This window comes from Morone saxatilis, unplaced genomic scaffold (assembly GCF_004916995.1).
Source record: "Morone saxatilis isolate NCDOM2014 unplaced genomic scaffold, NCSU_SB_2.0 Contig1, whole genome shotgun sequence".
Lineage (NCBI taxonomy): Eukaryota > Metazoa > Chordata > Actinopteri > Moronidae > Morone > Morone saxatilis.
The window spans coordinates 14,421,196-14,429,412 of record NW_023339651.1 but is presented as its reverse complement, the minus strand read 5'-3'; the positions used below and the strand labels follow the sequence as shown (position 1 = coordinate 14,429,412).

At 40.0% G+C, this 8,217-nt stretch overlaps 1 protein-coding gene across 1 annotated transcript in view; it reads right to left on the bottom strand.

The window, feature by feature from the left end:
- Nucleotides 1–8,217, bottom strand: part of snx29 (sorting nexin 29) — a gene marked incomplete in the record, with an annotated part of 122,016 nt that overhangs the window by 15,181 nt on the left and 98,618 nt on the right.

The window sequence follows — 8,217 nt, the reverse complement described above, 5'->3', positions numbered from 1 at the left end:
GGATAGAGTGAATAGGAAAGAAAATGTCCATATTGACAAGAAATTTCAGTACTTAAAACTTAAACTAGGAACAAATCTACTGTTAGGGTGAGATATTTCTGCTTTTTTTAGAGGGTCCAGAGATGGTAAATCAAATCAAGTTTATTTGTATAGCCCTTTACAATAGCCGAAAGGTACCCAAAGTGCTTTACAACAAAGCCATAAAACAATACATAACACATACATAACATACAAATACAATTAAAAGTGCTGTAGTGCTGCATTAAAAGCCTTCGCAGAAATGCAGGTAGAAGGAGCCAGCCAGAAGGAGGACACCTAAAGAGACCTGAGATCAGTAGTGGTGCGAATGGTTAATAATTGACATTGTAGTTTCTGATTAATTAACTAGGGCTCTCCTCTCTCTCTCTTTGTATGTGCAAATTGGGCGACTGCTGACGGCAAAGGGTAGTTGTGTGTCATTTTTTCTGGTGTGATTACCTTCAAGGACTCTATATAACTATATAATCTTACAGTAATCAAAATCCCAATCAACCCAATACATGATTGTTAATAAAAAATTATGTAGATGCATATGTGTATATATACACATACACACACATATATACACACCAAATATCTGGTACCTAGGGAAGCATCAATTTTAATTTTAATGATTTTAATCAAGTCTCTACTCCCCAGTGAAAATTTTGTTTTGTTTAAGTAAGTATTTCTGTGTATACTTAAATATTACATTACTGTAAATGAAATTGGCTGATGGTGATGATCACTTGAGCATGCGGTCAGCCTAAAAATAAAATGGATGAGGTGAACTCAAACGTTTCTTCAGCAATGGCACACGGCATAACACCAAATGTGGTGTGATGAATATGTTTGATCACAAGTCTGATCCTGTGTGAGAAAGAAACAATCCCAAAACCCAGTGTCAACCTCTATTTCTTGGCTGGGAGCCGTTGCCAGGCAACCATCAGAGATTACAGGAAGTTAGTGTTTAGAGCCAAGAAATAGTTTGGCACATAACTCCCCAGTAAAACAGCCAATTGTCTTTTTTTTTTTTTAAATATATTAGGGGTGGGCTTTTTTTTGCCTTTATTAGATACAGTAGGACAGCTCTACTAGCCTTGGTATACAGGGTGGGCCAGCTCTACCAGGTGAGCTACCAGGGCACCCCAAATTGTCATTTTTACACTTTTTATACTCAGTTTTTGTACAGTTTAAACAAACTGAATATGGTGTTAATTAGAGAACTTTAAAAGGTGCTGAGAGGTGGAATTTGTTAACAACGAAAGGAGACAAGCCAGTTGTTCTGCCCCTTTTCCAGTCTTTGGTCTAAGCTAACTGGCTGCAGGCTGTAGACCGACAGATATGAGAGTGGTATTGATCTTCTCATCTAAAACTCTGCCAGGAGGCAAATAAGCGTATTTCCCCACATGATGGAACTCCCAGACTAATCTAATGCTGCACACATATCCTCACAAACTGAAACCTAAAGCTACATCAGTGATGTACATCTTCAACAGTGTAATTGATGATGTAGTCAAGTCTACCGTGGCCATTTTCCAACTCTGCAGTGAGCTGAGCCATGAGCAACCAAGAGCCCCAAAAAGCCAAGCTAGCACAGTGCAAGATTTTTTCAGCAAACCGAGGTGTTTAACTTGACATGTCAGGTGGTTGGATTTGATATAGCTGAACGCGATCAGTACAGACAGGCACATAGGAGTGAAATTAAACCTTAAACCACAGAGGTTCAGTAGAAGCTGGACACAGACACATTTATGTCACAAGCAAGACCACAGCCATGCAGCTCAGTGGCTTGGCGGGATTTCACTACATGCAGATAATATTCAAAAATTGCTGACAATCTTATTAGTGTGCAATTGTTGATGTCAAGACTTAAAAAAATACATCTTCTACATAGTCTTATATGACTGCTGAGAGGGAGAGTGGTCACTACCGCGGAAGAAATGGTGATCACACCTAAGAATTCTTTCACGTTTTGTCCCTCGTTCACTTTGAAGCTCCTGGGAAAAGAAAACCACAGCGTCTCCATTTATGGCCTTGACAGGAAAAACAGAAAGAGATAAAAGCCACACCAAAACATGAAGCGATTTTTATCAAAGGCCTAAGGCGGGCAAGTGACTTGAAAGAGCAGGACCGTAGACAGTGATACAAGTGGGCAAATGAGAGAAATTGATATTGAGGGAGGAGAACTAAAAAGAATGGCAAACGCCTTTAGACATAAGCCATAAAATGTGGATGAGGTGCGGCCAGTGAGAAAACCTGACAGCCGGACTCTGGGGTCTGACAACAACGTGGCTTTGATGTAATCATTCTGCCCCCTCTCTGTCTTTGCGTTAACATCAGTAGGGATTTGACAGGCGCGACTCTGGAACATTTAGTCTGTATGCCTGGCCAGGCCCCCGACAAATCAGCAGGTTAAGAGCTGTCACAGGCAGTGTGTGTGCAACTGTATGTGTGTGTGACACCATCTGTATTGTTAGGTTAAGCAGCTGGACAGTTTCAACCAAAGCACTTGGAGACACATAGAGGGAGGGTCTCTTTAGTTCATTACCAGGACTGAGAGACAACAGCTACCACTGTCAGGGGTCAACTCTGCCACCGGCTGTTGTGAGACGGGCCAATTTTCTTCTAAATGAAACAAATCCATATGGTAATTCCCTAAACAGTATGTTCATGATTGCTACTTACATAGTGATAGCTTAAGGTGCCCTGTTTACATGCACCACAGTCTACAATGTTAATGAAAAGTTCTGTTACATACATACATGATCTGTAATCTCTCAGACACCTAGAAGTCACAAAGGTGAGCGTACAGAAAGAGTCAAACTATTCCAAAAATCTGAAGGAATGTTTACATCAGAGATTCTTATTTGCTGGATGTTTTTAAATGAGCCAGTTTATTCTAAAGCCATTCGGCTCCGTGTTTTAGTCCAATTTCAAACTTCACTTACCACATAATTTCAACCTAGGCTTGTGCATATTAAAAATGTAATGATGAAGTGCCTCTTCTCCAAAATGCAATCACAGTTTTTCACATTATTCCCTTTTTTTTTTTTTACATTATTTTGCTTCGCTGTTCAAGGTGAAATCGAGGTAACATCCATCCTGAAAGCTGTGTGTTGTTCTGACCTCATTGAAGCAGAGGAATAAAGTTACCCTATCAACCTGTACTTATCAAAGTTCTGAGAATTACACTTTAAATGCTTTAAAGAGCTAACAGATTCACTATAAATCTCAAGTAACCAGCTCCTTCTTATAGTGAATCTGTCAAGAGATCATGTGAGTAATGCCATTATTGCTGGACTAAACCTCATTGAAAGGTTTAGTTTTTTTTAGATTGTAACCATATTTGAATGGCATTTGAGGATATTTTCAGCATATACAGGATCTCTTGGACAAACTCTTGGCAAAAGCGCTTAAAATCGAAACCCTTCATAGAAGTCATGTCAGATGTAACATGTGATTCATGTACAGAGTGCTGGAGTCAAGCCAACATCCGGTTTACACCTCTGTGACTCACCTTCCCTTCCTGTGCTGCACTGGTAATGAGTCCTGACACCAACTAAGGCAGAAGATTAGCAGTCTGATCATAGGGCACTGGCATGCAAATTGCATGAGAGTCACTCAAGTGTTAGCATAGATAATCTCACAAAATTGTGTGTGTGTGTGTGTGTGTGTGTGTTTGTGTGCGTGTGCGCACGTGCACAGGTTAACTGTTCCATGTGATAGGTATGTGTATGACGTTTTTCCATAACATTTTTAATGACTTAAATCCAAAGCAGAGAAGATGCTCTTTGACAACTACAGCTGTGTGTCTCTCTTTGTTGTCAATCATTTTGGGAGGTGTGTGTGTGTGTGTGTGTGTGTATATGTGTGTGTGCGTGATGATGAAACTGAGAAGAGTCCTTGCCATGTAATACAGTTAGTTAATGGGTGTGTGCGCGCAGACATTTTTCCCTGCTACTTGATCTTCACTGACAGTTTGTGTGTTTCATCCTCACCAGGGCGAACCACAGCAGAGCAGATATTCACGGCGCTGTTAAAAGGCTTTTGAAGGTCTCTCCCTCTCACATCACACCAAGTAACCCATTCCTAACATGTGTGTTTAATGTATTGCTATGTGTGTGTATCAAAGTCAGCTTTGGATTCGCGAAATTCTGTTGCGAAAGTGTCACTTTGTAATGGATGAAAGCAGCAAAGAGGCAGAAAGACAGATATCAGCAAAAACGGAGAGACAAAGATGAGAAAACTACACAAATACACATGAACAGAGAGCAAGACAAAAACAGAAACAGATGGACTGGGAAAAAGATGCAACACAGCAACACCTTTTATCAACACAGGTTTCGTCAGAGCCCTCCACTAAATATTCTGAGAAGCTGTCAACTGAGGTTGGAAGTAAATAAATTCATTATCATCAAATATCCTCATATATTGAGTATTTTCTATGCATTTGTACCATTTGAAAGACTCTGCTCTTTTTTTATACGGTTTGACAGATACATTTACTGTATGCAGCATTACCATAAGCATCGCATCAGAAACCTTAACTAGTAACTCTATATAGCAATGTTTTTAAGTGTGGGTCCTCGTTTTGTATATACACACATAGAGTGTTCCTTTATGTAAAGGTCACTTCCTATTTGAAACAGGAGAAATATTTAAGTACTCTATTCTGTAATGAGCTGGTTAAGTTAAAAATTTTATATTTCCTATAAGAGCAACTGTTTGAAGTATTTTGACTTGGTCCAGCAGGAGGCGCTTTTAAAATCCACCCTCACCGTGACCTATTGCATGTAAACTATATAATGTATATGCAAGATATCAACACTATGCATTTTGAAATGATCAGCTATGCCAATGTTTTATGCAGAAGGAAATGTATATACATTTTTATTAGGCCTCCGGATACACAATATGTTCTAAGTTGCTAACGTTAGTAGCTAAGTGAAAGCAGTACAGACTTTTCTGTTGTTATGGCACTCCAGTACATTGGATTCTAAAGGAAACAAAGTAAAAGTGCTGACTCTTACTGTAGCTTTAAGGGAGTTTATTGGATATGCAGTAGCTCATTTATACATAAGCCCCCAATTTTAGGACAATACAGCAGGACTGGGATTGTGATTAAACAGACAAGGCAATTGAGGAGATTTTTATTTTTTTCATCTAATCCCAATCCAGTTGATCATGTTTTTTAATTACGCGACCGAAGGCAATCAAGACACTCCTGAACAAGCAAAAATGGGTTTCAGTAGTTATTATTTTATTTTAACATGAGGAATATTTAAACTCACTGCTTTTTTCTTTCACTTTAGTGCATCTCTATACCAGTAATATTAGCTCACTTTATGCCTCTTTAAAAAGAAAATGCCAGTTGGAGTAAAATATATTGGTACACTTCATTCTACAGCAGTTTTCTACAGTAGCACTGCTCTCCACCTGAAGAACTATGTCTTTGCTGCTGCAGACACTCCAAAGTACTCCTAGAGAGCTGGAAACAAACACTGACTGGATTTAAATAACAGGGAAACTCAGAGCGGCAGGCCTGCTTATTATTAAGAAAACCAGATACACAATAAGCACACAGAAATAGACAAAATACACACTCCATGCTGCAGAGACTCACCTCTGAGGTATAAAAACAAAGTTGTACACACAGACATGCACACACACACACCTTTTTTGAGAGAACAGCAGTGTTTTACACGCACAAACACACACACACACACACAGTAAGACACAGCCAGACACACATATCCCCCTGCACACAGAGCGATGCACACACAGCCAATAGAGCTCCTCTTTTTCAAACAAACACACACCCACACACCAAATAACTGCTCTGTTATACTGTGCAGCTTCAGTTTTCACAGAGAAATACATGTTTTGCATCATGCACACACACACACACACACGCATTAAACATACACATACTTCACCAATCTGGTACGTATCAAATCTTTAAGCTATAAAGCCCTCCACCTGCTCATTTCATTTCAGTCTGGACCGAAGGCCTTGAGCTCTGTTTTTTGTTGGCAAGTTTCTCCAAAACTTCTGTTGCTGGAGCAGCTCATTTTAGAAATGTGAAGAAATTATTAAATTTAATTAATTTTGCAGCTTGAAGGACTTCATAATATCTACTAGTTTGTGGTGTATGGAAGATTCTCCTTAGCCCAGTCTATACTTTGTAGAAAGTTACAAAGCTGTAGCACGCATGGCTGATGTTTCAATTAATTGATCCTAATGAGAATTTTACCTCAATTTGAGACTAAATCTCTAAGTAAAATTTATGATTTTATGATGAGTTTGTCCAGGCAAAAATATAATCAACTATAAGATTTTTGTGATATTTAGAAATGTTTTATATCTCTGTATTTCAAAATATGCATATACATGTAGTAAATTATACAGAAAACCAGGTGCATGAAGTCTAATGAAGACAAAGCCAGACATTACATATAGTGCAAACAACATGTGGCTAATATAAGACATCTATACAAACAATAAGTTAGTTTCACCATATGTGTAGCATGCAAGCTACTATTTGCAACATTAGTTAGTTTCCGCTTGCTCATTTTGACATGTTTCACCAATCCAAACAAATGCCACACTGTAAGCCGTTAATATTTATTTATTTATTTAATATATAAATAAATAAATGAGTCTGAAATACTGAGTACTGATCATTTGTGAAACACGATCGTGCCACCATTCACCAGAAGGCTTTTGTGAAATGGGCCTCTGTTTGGTTAAACTCAAACTGTAAGACAAATGGATCAACAGGAACTCTAATATACCTGTTTGACTTTACATGAAGTGTAAGGGAAGGCTTCAGTGTGTGTTGGTCTTTCAAGCAGAGTGTGGTGTTTCTGGTTTAAAATGTGGTCAAAGAGTAACAAAGCCTGGGCTGCTTTCTCTGCGGTAACGGCTGACATCCTGGAGGTGGTGAAAACCAATAATTCACACGAACCTGCAGCGTAATGGGCTTTCAGAGAGCTATCCGGGGCACAATGACACCGCCTGTCTAGGCCTTTGATAGACACTTGCACTTCCTCATGATCCCACGCGGCCATGCAGAACCACACACAGACACACGCACACACACACTCATTCTCGTCTCACATTTGCTGCCCCTGCAACTCAGTGTTCAGTCCAGTTTCTAGGCGTGAAAACGCAGTGTCTTTGAAGGTGGGGAGTCAGACCACAGCTTTTGGCTGTGGCAGCGTCAAATCCAACCAGCCAGAGAATCGGGGTCAGAACCAAATTATCTCTAAAAGGTTGGAGGGATGAAAAGGAGGGAGGAGAGGGGAGAGGAAGAAAGAGAGAGAGAGAGAGAGAGAGAGATAGGAGTTCTTCTTGTACCTAGAGAGGTAAGTAAGCCAGAGAGACCTGCAGCAGCGATTGTCCCCTGTAGATGAACAGTGAGCTTGGCTGTGTGCATCAGCAAAATGGGAAAATATGGCACAAGAAAGAGGAGGTGTGATAAAGTGCTGCACTGGTGGTTAACCCCATCTGACTAGCGCTTTATTCGCTCAACAGGGTTTAGGCCATTCACTAAACCCCTTCCCTGAACGGCCAGCGATTGTCCAATCAGAGCTTAACAACTGCAACCAGGCACAGCGAGTCTGTCGAGCTTTGAATTTCTCCACATCCCAGACTGGTGCACACGGGGGCCGTAGTGAGAGCGATACCCTGCATTTAAAGAGTTGGGAGAGTGGGTTTTTTTTTTTTTAAAGCCTTTCCAAAACTAAAAACTAAAAGTGTAGTGAATACATTAGACATCTGCTTTAAAATAAGCTGCAAATGTTAGCATGTCCAGCTAACAAGCTAAGTACAGCAGGAAGCAAGCCCGGTATTACTTCTGAGGCTAAGAGGCATTTCATTAGCTAACTATATTATGTTGTGGGGTTGGTTTATGTTACAGAAAAGCCCTGTTCATGATAGCGCATCTACTGTGTAGTCTTTCCCCGCTCTGTGGAAGTCCTGGATGCTACTTTATCAGAGCGTAAGCTATATGGATTATCAACAGCTGAGGATGGGAGGACTTTTTGCCTGGGACATGAAGCTTTAGCCTCAGTCTATGAGGCCAATATCATATATGAAGCCATCGAGTGCATTAGTAAGACCTCTTTCATAAGATTCTGATTTTAAAACAAGTCAGCTGGATTCGCATTTTTCAACCAACTCATGGAGCTAACA